Source organism: Oncorhynchus mykiss, chromosome 1, assembly GCF_013265735.2.
Source record: "Oncorhynchus mykiss isolate Arlee chromosome 1, USDA_OmykA_1.1, whole genome shotgun sequence".
NCBI lineage: Eukaryota > Metazoa > Chordata > Actinopteri > Salmoniformes > Salmonidae > Oncorhynchus > Oncorhynchus mykiss.
In genome coordinates, this window is record NC_048565.1 from 42,918,102 (window position 1) to 42,936,751 (window position 18,650).

The 18,650-nt window shown below is 45.6% G+C and overlaps 1 protein-coding gene across 2 annotated transcripts in view; it reads right to left on the bottom strand.

Annotated features, from left to right (window-relative positions):
• tspan9a (tetraspanin 9a) overlaps positions 1-18,650 on the bottom strand; it is a 276,224-nt gene that overhangs the window by 65,273 nt on the left and 192,301 nt on the right. The window lies entirely within an intron of this gene.

Here is an 18,650-nt window from a genome sequence, read left to right on the forward strand (position 1 = left end):
AGACGTTACAGAGACAGAGACGTTAATAATATTTCCCTTTAAGTGGATTGAACCAATTCAACATAAATGGATAAGGATGATCCATTAATTGCCAATGCACTATGAAAGGCCACAGCCACCGCAGCTGAGTAAGAGCAGATCTCCTATGCAAGGCATGGAAAGTGGGTGGTATGGAACTGTTGAACTGGTCCGTGCCTTAGAGTTTTCGTGCCCATGGGATTCAGATAATTCAGACATGACCTGAATAGCATTGTGTGCCAGTGTGATGTCAATCTCTATGGGCTATGTACTTAAATGTGGCTACAGGGACCTTAGTAGAGAGCGGCAGTGGATACTGGGCACCGAGCGCCATCCGAGCGTCATGATTCTAGGCATGCCTGGCGTAGCAGACACCGCACAACACGTCCCGGTGTTGGTCTCATGGCATAGCATGGCTGAAATGAGCCTTTTATGCTGCTGCTTATAAAACCTAGTTTAAATGAAAGGGGTCGGGTTAGGGAGACATGTTTAATCGTTGCGTTAATTTCGGTGCCTGCTTATAAATATCTGCCCTCATGCTCTGGCGCGTTCATTTGATCTTAATTTCATTTGAGAAGCTTATCAAATGGAACCCTCCAGAAAATGCAAAGGCAAGCAACTTGCCTTGCCTGTGTTTAACTGATGAGGGGAAACCAGCTGGGTGAAATACGTTGCGAAATGCTCCAAGTATAGGATTTTAGAGCAATCATTTTGTGCACACACCTGTCTATATAAAGTCCCACAGTTGACAGTACATGTCAGAGCAAAAATCAAGCCATGATTTCGAAGGAATTGTCAGTAGAGCTCAGAGACAGGATTGTGTCGAGGCACAGATCTGGGGAAGGGTACCAAAACATTTCTTCAGCATTGAAGGTCCCCAAAAACACAGTGGCCTCCATCATTCTTAAATGGAAGAAATTTGAAATCACCTATACTTTTCCTAGAGCTGGCTGCCCGGCCAAACTGAGCAATCGGGGGAGAAGGGCCTCGGTCAGGGAGAAGTTCCTGTGTGGAGATGGGAGAACCTTCCAGAAGGACAACCATCTCTACAGCACTTCACCAATCAGGCCTTTATGGTAGAGTGGCCAGACAGAAGCCACTTCTTAGTGAAAGGCACATGATAGCCCACTTGGAGATCGCCAAAAGGCACCTGAATAACTCAGACCATGAGAAACAAGATTCTCTGATCTGCTGAAACCAAGATTGAACTGTTTGGCCTGAATGCCAAGTGTCAACTCTGGAGGAAACCAGGCACAAACCCTATGGTGAAACATGGTGGTGGAAGAATCATGCTGTGGTGATGTTTTTCAGCGACAGGGACTGGGAGACTAGTCAGTACTGAGGGAAAGATGAACGGAGCAAAGTAGAGAGATCCTTGATGAAAACCTGCTCCAGAGCACTCAGGAACTCAGATTGGGGTGAAGGTTTACCTTCCAACAGGACAACGACCCTAAGCACACAGCCAAGACAACGCATGAGTGGCTTTGGGACAAGTCTCTGAATGTCCTTGAGTGGCCCAACCAGAGCCTGGACTTGCACCGGCTCGAACATCTCTGGAGAGACCTGTAAATATCTGTGCAGTGACGCTTCCCATCCAACCTGACAGAGCTTGAGAGGATCTGCAGAGAAGAATGGGAGAAACTCCCAAAATACAGGTGTGCCAAGCTTGTAGCGTCATACCCAAGAAGACTCAAGGCTGTAATCGCTGCCAATGGTATTTCAACAAAGTACTGAGTAAATGGTGTGAATATTTATGTAAATGGGTTTTTTATTTTAAAAACATTTTCAAACATGTCTAAAAAACAGTTTTTGCTTTGTCATTATGGGGTATTGAGTATAAATTCCTGAGGAAATTGTTTTATTTAATCCATTTTAGAATAATGCTATAACGTAACAAAATGTGGAAAAAGTCAAGGGGTCTTAACGTAACAAGATGTGGAAAAAGTCAAGGGGTCTGAATACTTTCGGAAGGCCCTGTATTTGAAACAGTCTGAAGCAATTCACTGTTCCAATGGAAAATGTATTGACGCACAAAAGCACTTGTGAAGCCGGCACATTGATGCACCACGAGTGCTCTTATTCTAGACTAAAAGGGTTTTCATAGCAGTGTAACCGTAGCCTTTAACAGTACAGAGAGCTTCTGTTACACTATTCTGATAGGGAATTCATTTTTCATGGACAGGAGAAATACACTCACACACTCACTCCAGCATGTGGACGGACGGACGGACGGACGGACGCACGCACGCACGCACGCACACACACATCTCCTCGACTGACCAGGATCCTCTGCTATGGTGTGTGACACATACTGTATGTTCCACCTGGGCAGAGGAACACAGGGGGTGTATCTTAGTAAATGTCTTCATTAATGAATTAAGCCACCAATGCGGCTGCATCTGTCACGCCAGGCTGTTCACAGTGGGCTTAGTGAGAGGGGCTGACATTAGTAATCTCTGTTCTGCGGGGATTGGAGAAACAGGGACCTTTAACATAGTCAGTGAGAGGAGATTAGAATGTACTACATCTGCCATGAGAGTTTCCACTGAAAGGACCTTTCACTGTTTTACAAACAGATTTAAACATCCACATTGGTGCATTTTGAGTATTACAGTAGAGCCAACAGTAGAGCTCACCTGATCAATATAGTGTGTTGTTCTTTGCAAAGGCAAATCAGATGAGAAGAACACGGATGGAAATGTAATCAACATTAGATTGTTAGCTATAAACCCTCTTTAAAATACCATTTTAATCATCTGGCATTTGAGTCGTGCACACAAAGCCTACTGAGTGTTGAGGTCCAGATGCTCGAAGATGTCTATCACTGAAGGACAACTTATCATCCCACTTCATCCATCTAAACACAATCACAATACAGGCAGTTTTCAGGGCAACTAAGGAACTTTGATTCAGGGTCCCAATGCTGTTTACATGGACTGACCTCAATTTCAGAATAAGGGGAGAGTGAATGGACCCAATGTTCAACTTCTTATTCTCTCTTAATATTTTTTTTAACCGAAAGCAGATTTCTAGAGGCAGCCTTGCAAGACGAAAACTGCCTCATCACTGTCCCCAAGTCTAACCATACGCAGAACATAGGTCTATAACGCTTGACAAACTCTCATGTCCAGAATAACGGCTGAGCTGACCCTTTTTTGATACACAGGACTAATTGATTCCTTGATTCACATAGTAAAAAAGAACTCCACAATTATCCACAGTTAGCTCAGCCCATCTCATCTACCCCCCAGTCCCTGACTCACGACTCTAGACAAAAACCACTTTGTGTTGCTGGGCCCATCATCATTCTGATGCTTTAGGAAAGGTTCAGCTTAAAACCTTTTGTGACTAGGGGGCAGTATTTTCATTTTTGGAAAAATAACGTTCCCGTAGTACACAGGATATTTTGTCAGAACAAGATGCTAGAATATGCATATAATTGACAGCTTAGGATAGAAAAAACACTCTAAAGTTTCCAAAACTGTAAAAATATTATCTGTGAGTATAACAGAACTGATATTGCAGGTGAAAGCCTGAGAAAAATCCAATCCGGAAGTGCCTCATGTTTTGAAAGAGCTGCATTCCAATGCGTCCCTATTGAGCAGAGAATGGGCTATCAACCAGATTACTTTTTCTCCGTATTCCCCAAGGTGTCTACAGCATTGTGACGTAGTTTTACGCATTTATGTTGAAGAATACCCGTAAGCGGATACATTGCGCAACGGGTCACCTGATTGCTCCCAGAGTGATTCTCGCGTAAAATACAGGTAGCCATTATTCCAATCGGTCCTACTGAAAAAACAATTGTCCCGGTGGATATATTATTGAATAGATATTTGAAAAACACCTTGAGGATTGATTATAAACAACGTTTGCCATGTTTCTGTCGATATTATGGAGCTAATTTGGAATATTTTTCGGCATTTCGTGACTGCAATTTCCGGGCGATTTCTCAGCCAAACGTGAAGAACAAATGGAGCTATTTCGCCTACAAAAATAATATTTTGGGAAAAAAGGAACATTGGCTATCTAACTGGGAGTCTCGTGAGTGAAAACATCCGAAGCTCATCAAAGGTAAACGATTTAATTTGACTGCTTTTCTGATTTCCGTGACCAAGTTACCTGCTGCTAGCTGGACAAAATGCTATGCTAGGCTATCGATAAACTTACACAAATGCTTGTCTAGCTTTGGCTGTAAAGCATATTTTGAAAATCTGAGATGACAGGGTGATTAACAAAAGGCTAAGCTGTGTCTCAATTTATTTCAGCTGTGATTTTCATGAATAGGAATATTTTCTAGGAATATTTATGTCCGTTGCGTTATGCTAATTAGTGTCAGTCGATGATTACGCTCCCTCATGCGGGATGGGGAGTCATTAGAGGTTTTAAGGGAACAGTCATTAAGGAGCCGCCCTGGCTTTCAAATATGATCCTCTCTGTCTCCTTTGTGTGTTGAGAAAATTTCATTTGGACTGGACATTGGCACAGAGCAGGCCAGTATGAGAGGCGAACACTCACTACCCAGGGGGAAAGTAGATTAGACAGACAAACAGAACCTCAGTCCAGTCATCACCTCTGTCTCTACTTTACCCCCGAGGACTGGAACTGGACCAGCTAGCAGCAAGCACATCACCTGAGTTCAATATCCTATTGTGTGTGTGTGTGTGTGTGTGTGCGTGCGTGTGTGTGCGTGCGTAACAACAGCTAATCCCATTTAGGGTATGATCTCATCAATAAACGTCACATAATCTCTTCCCATTATAACATTATAAAGATGTACTGCAATAATACTGTGCATTTAATTCATAGGAACTTAAAGGGATTACCAGGCATTAAAAAAAGCAACAACAAAAAATACAAACGATTCCCCAAACAGAAATATTGACTAAATCTGTAAATGGTGGAACAGAGCTACAAGTTCATCAGTTAGTTCGTGTGCTATATCATAGTCCAAGCTGAGATCACACAAATGCAATTTCAATGAAATGCTGTGCGGCATTCAATTTTAAGCATAAGAGAGTTTTTCTGTCACCCTCAAAAACACCACAGTGAACGCTCCCATGTACTGTACATTATGTATATTCGCTGAAGAAAATACCAGAAAAGATCACATGGACATATTCAGCATAATCACATAACACACGCATACACAATTGTTTTCTGTGTATTATTGGAAGACAGAGACTTACAACAACACATAGATACATGTGAAGCCCTCTGACGCATGCTCTTTTTAACACACATTAAACCAGATTTTCCTCAGGCACTAACACAGAGAGGAGACGCAACCAAGCGTAACCTTAATTCAACATGCCACGGCTAGCGTGGGAGGCAGAGAGGGAGGGAGAGGTGAGTCCTCAAGGCAGAAATCGAGTAAAATTAATGTTCTGCATATCAGAATGCTACGGCGTTTATGTAATCGTTTTTAACTCGAGCCCATATCTCCCTCTTTGGGGAGAGGATGCAGCCCTGAAAACTCATTTAGGAATCTGAAATCCGAAGTGTGTCCTAAAACGAGCAAGAACAGATGGCTCTATAAAGAGAGAGGGCTGCACTGGGGGGCAGAGGTAGGAGTGACCGAGATTACCCAGAGAAAGAGCACTAAACACATGTAAATCCTGTGAGCGGTGGCACGTTGACTGATACATTTCCATTGCTGCCTGGGTGACGAACTGTAATGCAGTGGTAAAGCTGTGACTTGGTGTCCCGCAGCAAGTGACTTCCTACTGTTCACCAGCACACGGTTCTGCCACATGGAGATATAGGCTACTGTAGCTCTGCAACAGAGAATGGCTTCCAGGTGTAGCTTGACGGGACATTAACTGGTACAGACAGTAACAACATGCATTGTAATTAGCCTAGCAGTGATCTCTGATCTGATCTGGAGTTAGATGTTTGGGGCCAGGTGATGCTGAATACTAACACAAGGTTGACACCTGTGACTTCTGGTCTGGAGTGAGATGTGGCGTGATCAATTAGGGGAACCGGGAGCCCTTGTGATTGACTGACTCCTCCACCTCATCCGTCACGCCGGGTAACACTCACAGCCCTGACAGTGGCCTATCTCTTCCAGGTGGCCAGGCAGAACTTGGCCAGCTCTATTTCCAGGCTGACATTATGCTCTTTTCAGGCCTTGACCTGGGGCCAAAGTCTATGAACTGAACAGCTCCCCTAAAGCTGTGGAGCAAGAGGCTATAGAGAACAGCTCCCCTAAAGCTGTGGAGCAAGAGACTATAGAGAACAGCTCCCCTAAAGCTGTGGAGCAAGAGGCTATAGAGAACAGCTCCCCTAAAGCTGTGGAGCAAGAGGCTATAGGGAACAGCTCCCCTAAAGCTGTGGAGCAAGAGACTATAGAGAACAGCTCCCCTAAAGCTGTGGAGCAAGAGGCTATAGAAAAACAGTTCCCCTAAGGCTGTGGAGCAAGAGGCGATAGGGAACAGCTCCCCTAAAGCTGTGGAGCAAGAGGCTATAGAGAACAGCTCCCCTAAAGCTGTGGAGCAAGAAGCTATAGAGAACAGCTCCCCTAAAGCTGTGGAGCAAGAGGCTATAGGGAACAGCTCCCCTAAAGCTGTGGAGCAAGAGGCTATAGAGAACAGCTCCCCTAAAGCTGTGGAGCAAGAGGCTATAGAGAACAGCTCCCCTAAAGCTGTGGAGCAAGAGGCTATAGGGAACAGCTCCCCTAAAGCTGTGGAGCAAAAGGCTATAGAGAACAGCTCCCCTAAAGCTGTGGAGCAAGAGGCTATAGAGAACAGTTCCCCTAAGGCTGTGGAGCAAGAGGCTATAGAGAACAGCTCCCCTAAGAGAACAGCTCCCTTAAAGCTAGGGAGCAAGAGGCTATAGAGAACAGCTCCCCTAAGAGAACAGCTCCATTAAAACTGTGGAGCAAAGGGCTATAGATAACAGCTCCCCTAAGAGAACAGCTCCCTTAAAGCTGTGGAGCAAGAAGCTATAGAGAGCAGCTCCCCTAAAGCTGTGGAGCAAGAGGCTATAGAGAACAACTCCCCTAAAGCTGTGGAGCAAGAGGCTACAGAGAACAGCTCCCCTAAGAGAACAGCTCCCTTAAAGCTGTGGAGCAAGAGGCTATAGAGAACAGCTCCCTTAAAGCTGTGGAGCAAGAGGCTATAGAGAACAGCTCCCCTAAAGCTGTGGAGCAAGAGGCTATAGGGAACAGCTCCCCTAAAGCTGTGGAGCAAGAGGCTATAGAGAACAGCTCCCCTAAAGCTGTGGAGCAAGAGGCTATAGAGAACAGTTCCCCTAAGGCTGTGGAGCAAGAGGCTATAGAGAACAGCTCCCCTAAGAGAACAGCTCCATTAAAACTGTGGAGCAAAGGGCTATAGATAACAGCTCACCTAAGAGAACAGCTCCCTTAAAGCTGTGGAGCAAGAAGCTATAGAGAACAGCTCCCCTAAAGCTGTGGAGCAAGAAGCTATAGAGAACAGCTCCCCTAAAGCTGTGGAGCAAGAGGCTATAGAGAACAGCTCCCCTAAAGCTGTGGAGCAAGAGGCTATAGAGAACAGCTCCCCTAAAGCTGTGGAGCAAGAGGCTATAGGGAACAGCTCCCCTAAAGCTGTGGAGCAAAAGGCTATAGAGAACAGCTCCCCTAAAGCTGTGGAGCAAGAGGCTATAGAGAACAGTTCCCCTAAGGCTGTGGAGCAAGAGGCTATAGAGAACAGCTCCCCTAAGAGAACAGCTCCCTTAAAGCTAGGGAGCAAGAGGCTATAGAGAACAGCTCCCCTAAGAGAACAGCTCCATTAAAACTGTGGAGCAAAGGGCTATAGATAACAGCTCCCCTAAGAGAACAGCTCCCTTAAAGCTGTGGAGCAAGAAGCTATAGAGAGCAGCTCCCCTAAAGCTGTGGAGCAAGAGGCTATAGAGAACAACTCCCCTAAAGCTGTGGAGCAAGAGGCTACAGAGAACAGCTCCCCTAAGAGAACAGCTCCCTTAAAGCTGTGGAGCAAGAGGCTATAGAGAACAGCTCCCTTAAAGCTGTGGAGCAAGAGGCTATAGAGAACAGCTCCCCTAAAGCTGTGGAGCAAGAGGCTATAGGGAACAGCTCCCCTAAAGCTGTGGAGCAAGAGGCTATAGAGAACAGCTCCCCTAAAGCTGTGGAGCAAGAGGCTATAGAGAACAGTTCCCCTAAGGCTGTGGAGCAAGAGGCTATAGAGAACAGCTCCCCTAAGAGAACAGCTCCATTAAAACTGTGGAGCAAAGGGCTATAGATAACAGCTCACCTAAGAGAACAGCTCCCTTAAAGCTGTGGAGCAAGAAGCTATAGAGAACAGCTCCCCTAAAGCTGTGGAGCAAGAGGCTATAGAGAACAGCTCCCCTAAAGCTGTGGAGCAAGAGGCTATAGAGAGCAGCTCCCCTAAAGCTGTGGAGCAAGAGGCTATAGAGAACAACTCCCCTAAAGCTGTGGAGCAAGAGGCTACAGAGAACAGCTCCCCTAAGAGAACAGCTCCCTTAAAGGTGTGGAGCAAGAGGCTATAGAGAACAGCTCCCTTAAATCTGTGGAGAAAGAAGCTATAGAGAACAGCTCCCCTAAAGCTGTGGAGCAAGAGGCTATAGAGAACAACTCCCCTAAAGCTGTGGAGCAAGAGGCTATAGAGAACAGCTCCCCTAAAGCTGTGTAGCAAGAGGCTATAGAGAACAGCTCCCCTAAAGTTGTGGAGCAAGAGGCTATAGAGAACAGCTCCCCTAAAGCTGTGGAGCAAGAGGCTATAGAGAACAGCTCCCCTAAAGCTGTGGAGCAAGAGGCTATAGAGAACAGCTCCCCTAAAGCTGTGGAGCAAGAGGCTATAGAGAACAGCTCCCCTAAAGCTGTGGAGCAAGAGGCTATAGAGAACAGCTCCCCTAAGGATGTGGAGCAAGACGCTATAGAGAACATCACCCCTAAGAGAACAGCTCCCTTAAAGCTAAGGAGGAAGAGGCTATAGAGAACAGCTCCCCTAAGAGAACAGCTCCCTTAAAGCTGTGGAGCAAAGGGCTATAGATAACAGCTCTCCTAAGAGAACAGCTCCCCTAAAGCTGTGGAGCAAGAAGCTATAGAGAACAGCTCCCCTAAAGCTGTGGAGCAAGAGGCTATAGAGAGCAGCTCCCCTAAAGCTGTGGAGCAAGAGGCTATAGAGAACAACTCCCCTAAAGCTGTGGAGCAAGAGGCTATAGAGAACAGCTCCCCTAAAGCTGTGGAGCAAGAGGCTATAGAGAACAGCTCCCCTAAAGCTGTGGAGCAAGAGGCTATAGAGAATAGCTCCCCTAAAGCTGTGGAGCAAGAGGCTATAGAGAGCAGCTCCCCTAAGAGAACAGCTCCCCTAAAGCTGTGGAGCAAGAGGCTATAGAGAACAGCTCCCCTAAAGCTGTGGAGCAAGAGGCTATAGAGAACAACTCCCCTAAAGCTGTGGAGCAAGAGGCTATAGAGAACAGCTCCCCTAAGAGAACAGCTCCCCTAAAGCTGTGTAGCAAGATGCTATAGAGAACAGCTCCCCTAAAGCTGTGGAGCAAGAGGCTATAGAGAACAGCTCCCCTAAAGCTGTGGAGCAAGAGGCTATAGAGAACAGCTCCCCTAAAGCTGTGGAGCAAGAGACTATAGAGAACAGCTCCCCTAAAGCTGTGGAGCAAGAGGCTATAGAGAGCAGCTCCCCTAAAGCTGTGGAGCAAGAGACTATAGAGAACAACTCCCCTAAAGCTGTGGAGCAAGAGGCTACAGAGAACAGCTCCCCTAAGAGAACAGCTCCCTTAAAGCTGTGGAGCAAGAGGCTATAGAGAACAGCTCCCTTAAATTTGTGGAGAAAGAGGCTATAGAGAACAGCTCCCTTAAAGCTGTGGAGCAAGAGGCTATAGGGAACAGCTCCCCTAAAGCTGTGGAGCAAGAGGCTATAGAGAGCAGCTCCCCTAAGAGAACAGCTCCCCTAAAGCTGTTGAGCAAGAGGCTATAGAGAACAGCTCCCCTAAAGCTGTGGAGCAAGAGGCTATAGAGAACAGCTCCCCTAAAGCTGTGGAGCAAGAGGCTATAGAGAACAGCTCCCCTAAAGCTGTGGAGCAAGAGGCTATAGAGAATAGCTCCCCTAAAGCTGTGGAGCAAGAGGCTATAGAGAGCAGCTCCCCTAAGAGAACAGCTCCCCTAAAGCTGTGGAGCAAGAGGCTATAGAGAACAGCTCCCCTAAAGCTGTGGAGCAAGAGGCTATAGAGAACAGCTCCCCTAAAGCTGTGGAGCAAGAGGCTATAGAGAACAGCTCCCCTAAAGCTGTGGAGCAAGAGGCTATAGAGAATAGCTCCCCTAAAGCTGTGGAGCAAGAGGCTATAGAGAGCAGCTCCCCTAAGAGAACAGCTCCCCTAAAGCTGTGGAGCAAGAGGCTATAGAGAACAGCTCCCCTAAAGCTGTGGAGCAAGAGGCTATAGAGAACAACTCCCCTAAAGCTGTGGAGCAAGAGGCTATAGAGAACAGCTCCCCTAAGAGAACAGCTCCCCTAAAGCTGTGTAGCAAGAGGCTATAGAGAACAGCTCCCCTAAAGCTGTGGAGCAAGAGGCTATAGAGAACAGCTTCCCTAAAGCTGTGGAGCAAGAGGCTATAGAGAACAGCTCCCCTAAAGCTGTGGAGCAAGAGACTATAGAGAACAGCTCCCCTAAAGCTGTGGAGCAAGAGCCTATAGAGAACAGCTCCCCTAAAGCTGTGGAGCAAGAAGCTATAGAGAACAGCTCCCCTAAGAGAACAGCTCCCTTAAAGCTGTGGAGCAAGAGGCTATAGAGAACAGCTCCCCTAAGAGAACAGCTCCCTTAAAGCTGTGGAGCAAAGGGCTATAGATAACAGCTCCCCTAAGAGAACAGCTTCCTTAAAGCTGTGGAGCAAGAAGCTATAGAGAACAGCTCCCCTAAAGCTGTGGAGCAAGAGGCTATAGAGAACAGCTCCCCTAAAGCTGTGGAGCAAGAGGCTATAGAGAGCAGCTCCCCTAAAGCTGTGGAGCAAGAGGCTATAGAGAACAACTCCCCTAAAGCTGTGGAGCAAGAGGCTACAGAGAACAGCTCCCCTAAGAGAACAGCTCCCTTAAAGCTGTGGAGCAAGAGGCTATAGAGAACAGCTCCCTTCAATTTGTGGAGAAAGAGGCTATAGAGAACAGCTCCCTTAAAGCTGTGGAGCAAGAGGCTATAGAGAACAGCTCCTAAGAGAACAGCTCCCCTAAAGCTGTTGAGCAAGAGGCTATAGAGAACAGCTCCCCTAAAGCTGTGGAGCAAGAGGCTATAGAGAACAGCTCCCCTAAAGCTGTGGAGCAAGAGGCTATAGAGAACAGCTCCCCTAAAGCTGTGGAGCAAGAGGCTATAGAGAATAGCTCCCCTAAAGCTGTGGAGCAAGAGGCTATAGAGAGCAGCTCCCCTAAGAGAACAGCTCCCCTAAAGCTGTGGAGCAAGAGGCTATAGAGAACAACTCCCCTAAAGCTGTGGAGCAAGAGGCTATAGAGAACAACTCCCCTAAGAGAACAGATCCCCTAAAGCTGTGGAGCAAGAGGCTATAGAGCCTTGTCATCAAGATAATTGTAGCAGCATGACAGCAGAAACGTCATAGCGATGTACAACATCTCTCGCCAGGTGTCCATCTAACAGAGAAAACCATGGACTTAATATACTGTCACTTCTACTAGTCTCTGGTCTGAGGCTGAGATGTCTGTAAAGCCAATAAATCCTGGGGATCTATCTCCAGTATGACGTACCAACCAGGCACATAGCATACACATTGATCTCACTATACTGCTTTTCAATCAGCTTCTCCATTACATCGTATTATTTCATTACTGTCTCCCCCGATTGGAAGTTCCTCGTTTAAGCAACAAACAGAACAGTTACTGTACAAACACTGTGGGCTGAGGAATCCTGTCAGGCAATTTCCTGTCTTCAAAGATCTCTCTTTACCACGCCACCGTAGGACTGCGTTTTAATGCATGTATTTCTCTCATCTTTATCTTTAGCCTGTTATGTGTCTAAAGAGAGTAATGAATACTCACTCAGTCATAAAAATATATTTGGAATGTTGGCAGTGACGTAAATGCTAAATTGAGACAAATGGGAGAATGTATTATCCATTCTAGTAGCAAATACATTTAGGATGCTTGCTATGTGCATGTGTGTTTGTATACTGCGAGAGTAAGAGGGTCATGAAGGCTGTCTAGGCTGTTGACATCCCCAACCTGTCTATCTTTCACTCCTCTTCATTAGACTCTGCAGCACGGCTACTGATCTATGCTGTCATTTTATCCTGAGTAAGCAGGGAGAGGAAAGGGATTGGCTGTTGGTGTTTTTTTTTACTTCCTCTTCTCTAAAACTCTAGAGTCTGGAGAGACATGTTCCTGACTGTGGGAAAGTCCTAAATGTGGGAGGGGAGAAGAGAGACGAGGAAAAGAAGAGGACAAAATGTCTCTGTTCTTTATTCCTGTCAGGCAAGGTCTGAGACCTAAACACTCATCTCAGTGCTATGGTAACCTGCGCTAATCCTCTGCAATTACACACCTAGTGCTGTTTTCCAATTATGAGAATGGCAATTTGTCAAACACTCTCTCAACCCTGCAATTAGGGCGTATTAAACTCTGCACACTCTAGCCAACATTTATATATTAATTTTTTTATTTAACCTTCATTTAACTAGGCAAGCCAGTTAAGAACACATTCTTATTTACAACGACGGCCTACCAAAAGGCAGAAGGCCTCCACAACACTACATAAAGAGAGACCTAAGACAACGACACAGCATGGCAGCAACACATGACAACACAGCATGGCAGCAACACATGACAACACAGCATGGTAGCAACACATGACAACACAGCATGGTAGCAACACAACATGGCATGAATGCAGTAGAAACACAACATAGCAGCAGCACAACATGGATCGCAGCACAAAACAGGCTACAATCATTATTGGGCACAGGCAACGGCACAAAGGGTGAGAAGGTAGAGACAACAATACATCACATGAAGAAGCCACAACTGTCAGTAAGAGTGTCCATGATTGAGTCTTTGAATGAAGAGATGGAGATGAAACTGTCCAGTTTGAGTGAACTGAACTGAAAAGACCAGCGACCCAGGGATGTGTGTGCTTTGGGGACCTTTAACAGAATGTGATTGGCAGAATGGGTGTTGTATGTGGAGGATAAGGGCTGCAGTAGGTATCTCAGATAGGGGGGGGGGGTGTGAGGCCTAAGAAGGTTTTATAAATCAGCATCAACCAGTGGATCTTGCGACAGGTATACAGAGATGACCAGTTTATAGAGGAGAATAGAGTGCAGTGATGTGTCCTACAAGGAGCATTAGTGGAAAATCTGATGGTAAAATCGAATGGTAAAGAACATCTAGCCGCTCAAGAGCACCCTTACCTACCGATCTATAAATTACGTCTCTTTAATCTAGCATGGGTAGGATGGTCATCTGAATCAGGGTGAGTTTTGAAACTAGGGTGAAAGAGGAGTGATTATGATAGAGGAAACTAAGTCTAGATTTAACCTTAGCCTGCAGCTTTAATATGTGCTGAAAGAAGGACAGTGAACTGTCTAACAATCCTCCCAAGTACTTGTATGAGGTGACTACCTCAAGCTCTAAACCCTCAGAGGTAGTAATCACACCAGAAGGGAGAGGGGCATTCTTCTTACCAAACCACATGACCTTTGTTTTGGAGATGTTCAGAACAAGGTTGGTTAAGGGCAGAGAAAGCTTGTTGGACACTAAGAAAGCTTTGTTGTAGAGCGCTTAACACAAAATCCAGGGAGGGGCCAGCTGAGTATAACACTGTATCATCTGCATATACATGGATGAGATAACTTCCTACAGCCTGAGCTATATTGTTGATGTAAATTGAGAAGAGAGTGGGGCCTAGGATCGAGCCTTGGGGGTACTCCCTTGGTGTTTGGCAGTGGCTGAGACAGCAGATGTTCTGACTTTATACACTGCACTCTTTGAGAGAGGTAGTTAGCAAACCTTGCAGTGAATTACTACAAAGTATCAGGGCTTGAGCACAGTAAAAGTGTGAAGGCGTTTCATAGGCATGGTAAGATCTACCCAGGCCAGTGCTCATGGTGAAGTGAATGGGGGCGGCAGGGTAGCCTAGTGGTTAGAGCGTTGGACTAGTAACCGCAAAGGTTGCAAGTTCAAATCCCCGAGCTGACAAGGTACAAATCTGTTGTTCTGCCCCTGAACAGGCAGTTAACTCACTGTTCCTAGGCCGTCATTGAAAATAAGAATTTGTTCTTAACTGACTTGCCTAGTTAAATGAAGGTTTAAAAAAATGGCTTTTACTCTAGAAATTGAAATAATGATTAACGTTTTATGGACATTTTATGGACATTCGTTATGGACAAGCCTGAGCTCAGTGCAGTCATAATTAATAAAACATCTCCCTAAGCATAGCATGAGGAACACTCTAACCAGAACTACGGTCTTTAGTGGGACCCCTTACATAATTCTATTGCATAATTTCCCAAATGACAAACCACTGGCATCATCTAAATGAAGTGTAATAAAAGAAGAAGCCAGCTAACTTTGCCCTGGCTAACAGAACATCTGCAGACTCAGGCTCCCAAAGGAGAGGGGATGTTTTGCTTCCACACATCTCTATCCTCGTTTGATAGACAGAAACCCTGGCACCTGCAGTCATACATTCTCTCCCTATCGTCTGTATCCACCACCTAAACAATATATTATCGGAGGGATTTTTCTGACTCCAATTTCAGGCCCAATCCCCTCTTCCGCGGGGCGCTGTGTTTGCCACAGATCCACACAGTGGCTCCTAACAGGAAGGAGTAGGCTAATTAAGTTTATTTAAGGGAAGATAAATGACAGACGGACTCTTTGTATGGAAGTGCCACCGTGGACTCTTCCTGGGGTCCACTGCAACTCGGTCTCGCATTGACCATTATGATATTGTCTATTAAACCCGTGCCCTGATACTTGCCAATAACCATTTACATATTTAGAGAATGAAACAGTCCATTTGGCATAGTTGTGCACTGTTAAATCTCTTCCTGATTGGACTTGCCTGCCTGCCTGCCTGCCTGCCTGCCTGCCTGCCAGCTTACAGCTTCTTTTTTCTATTTCTTGTGTGTTTTTGTTCTACCTTAAGTTATGTTTAGTACTACATTGATAATGATTACTGCATTGTTCGACTTCGAGCTTGCAAGGAAGGCATTTCACTGTATTTGTGCACGTGACATTGAAACTCGAAACGTAAGACTCTGTACAATGCACCAAGGAGAACAGTTAGCAAAACCAACATAAAATAAAAACGCAAGCATCGAGCCTTGCGGGGCTCCGCACTTACATCGACAGCTAACTATCGTAATGTTTAAGATATTTTGACCAGAGTGTGTCTCGCAGTGGGAAACAAACATTAGAGGGATGAAGAAAAGATGGAGAGTACCTTCTCTGCAATATGCAATATGAAAGAACGATAAGGCCCTGACCAAACGTTTTGCCATCCCTCTCCAGACACTGACTGCTGTGACTCGTTAACTTTGAAAACAAGGCAAAATGACGTCTCGATTGCCATCGTTTGCCCGTTTTCTGCCGCGGCACATCATCTTCGACTTAATCTCTTTGACATGCAGTGGTTCATTACTGAGATTCCTGACAGTCCCTACGTGAGCAGGGCCCTGTGCTGTGTGTTTGATGTGGAGGTTGGCTGCCTACAGTATGTACACTATACATACAAGAGTATGGATAAGGCTATTGCAGCCACACCCGTTGCTGACAGGTGTATCAAATCGAGCACACAGCCATGCAATCTCCATAGACAAACATTGACATTAGAATGGCCCGTACTGAAGAGCTCAGTGACTTTCAACGTGGCACCGTCATAGGATGCCGTCTTTCCAACAAGTCAGTTCGTCAAATGTCTGCCCTACAGAGTCAATAGGATCCAGCTTCCCCTCCATACTGTCTGTCTGTCTGTCTGTCAAGGCCAATGGTATAATATGTGAGAGCACTACACATGTTGCGAGGTCTCTTTCTCCCTGACTACCATCGAAAGGTCTTCTCTATGACAAAAAAAACACTCTTTAATCACACATACATCTGAGACACTGCCATGATGTTTCCACGTTACAGAAACCACCACGGAGAGTGGAGATCACACAGTAGCTAATGAATCAACGGACTCATTCGCTGGCGCTAATTCCTGAAAACACCTGCAAACATCCCCAGGACAACCTCTGCTAATACACTCCCGACCCAGCCACCTCGCTCGCTCACTCATACCAACGGCATTACACACATAACACTACACACAGTCACACACCTACATAGAACATACATTAGACAAATTAGATGTCAAGGCTGCTACTCTCCCTGGAGTCCTCATCTCCACTCTACTCAGTGGGTAATTGCAGTGTGATTAGCGGAGAGGAGAGGAGGCTATAGAAGAGATAGACATAGAGGGTCATATGGTAAAGTGGCCTGCTGCTCGTCCCTGGAGGGGGAGTCGGTGTAACTGCTCTGCATGAGTGGCCATTGAGAATCCTCTCTACACAAACACCCACGCCCACGCTGTGACACCACTGCCACAGACCTCCCCCCGCCACTGAGACAGACAGGCACTTGCGATCCTCGCAATATGGGAGCACCTCAGGCACAAATTCAACGCGCTGATTTCACAAGTGGCACTGCCAAGCTGAGTGGCGTCTAGATGTTTACATATGACACGAGAGCTTTATAGTATGATAACATCTCAAATTGGAAAGGACGAGATGTGGAGTATGGAACCGGGATGGGCTTGTTTGCAGTGGAATCTGTCTCGTTTATGACATCATTCCTCGGCGAACACGCACGCAAATATGTGCGTGCGCGTGTGCGCGTGTTATCTTTTTGGAGTAGTTTTTATTCCCACAGAGAGGGGATAAAATGTCATTCATATTCTGGCCAATGATAACATAAAGCCTCTTAGCAGTCCCAGCTCAATGCAGTGGTGATAACCAAAGGGAGAGAGGAGATCCCTCCTGGAGCTAAATGCCTGCCTGCCTGAGAAACTCAGTGGTCTATGAAGCTACACCTGCTGGAAAGATCAATACCCTCCCATCTTAGTATTTTTCTCCACGGAGCTCTGAGAAATCACAATCCTCTTTCAGCTCACATTTTCCATGCTGTCCACTCTGAGAGCCATATCACTACAAAAATATGTTGGGGGACTCAACACATTTCCAATGTGTTTGTATCCAAATGGCCATTGCCATTAGCTTTTTCGCACCAAAATCCCATTGCCTCAATCTCTTGATGTGATTTCCAGTTGGAATCAAAGCAGAGCACAATGTGAATATTGAAGATTCTAATAGAAGGTCATGAAGCCTCCAGTCGAAATAAAGAGAAATGGGGAGCTAAAATGGCCGCTGAACTTCTCTATGCAAATGTTCTCTCACAAAAGTTAATAAGGCCCCTGGTTATAGTTACATTGTCATCCTGTGTATAAGCAGGAGTGTGTGACATGACGGGGTGTGATAAAAAGGTAAAAGGTAAAGTGGGGTGTGCTTGTATTCTAACCCACAGGACACTAATTGGATGGGTGACGCCAACCGAGACCCCTTCACTGATTAGAAATGTCAGCAGATGGCTTTGTGGCCATGACAACTCATCGTTCCGTGTCTAAAGCAACAACAGCAGGTGTATAGGCTGTGTCGACTCTGAACAAGGTTGACTCAAACTCCAACAGGGCTGCTGGTGATTTCACAGTTGTCATATCCTTCACTTCTAACAGACCCAACTCCACATTTGGCCCTCAAACAGACACCACTGTGGTTTCCACCACCTCAGCTGAATATTTCTACTGATTTTCCTTTTGGTCCTTCTATCTTACAGTAATAATTTGACTCCCATTTGTTTACGCTCTGGCTGACAAACGAGAGGAAGTACGAGAGAGGTTGTAATGACAATAATAATAACAAATACGATTGATCATTTCTGCCTAAATTTCGACTGGGCACTAATCTAATCTGCGTCCAAACCCTTCCATCATACCGAGGTCAGAGGAACTGTTTCACCAATAATACAGAAATAAACAGGCTACAGAAATAAACAGAATAGACAAGGTTGTTAATAGATGGAGGGCAGCAGAGCTGAAAACATTATTTCCTTGTATATGTTCAGAGCAGAGCTGGGGTCCTCTACTCTACCTCCTCTCTTCACAATCGTATTGAAAAACTGCACTCTGCCTCAGAACAAGGTCAGGCCACGCATCTACAGGACAGGGCCCGTCATCCAATTGATGTGTCTCCAGATGTTTCAGATGAGTTTCCGGGTAAACAAAACGCCAGGATTTATCTCCCGTTAGTGGAGATATACCTGTTGTATAACATACCGAGCTAAATATTTGGTTCGAAAACTGTCGTATAGATGATGATGGTCTGTTTCAATCATTCCTTTTTATCAATCAAGTATTCCCAGAAAGAAAGAAACTAAACAAAAACAAGAAGGAGGTATGACGTTGTGGGAAATATTAAATGCGCACTCCATGAAATTACCACTAAAGAGACGTTCCCACTCAAAACAACATCTGCCCACACCGATAAGGAGGAAGTATTTGAATACTTTTAAGGAGACAATGTATGCTGAATCCCTCTCCAGCCTCCAGTCACCCTTCAGGGGTCAACCAAAGCCAAAGCACTGCTCTGT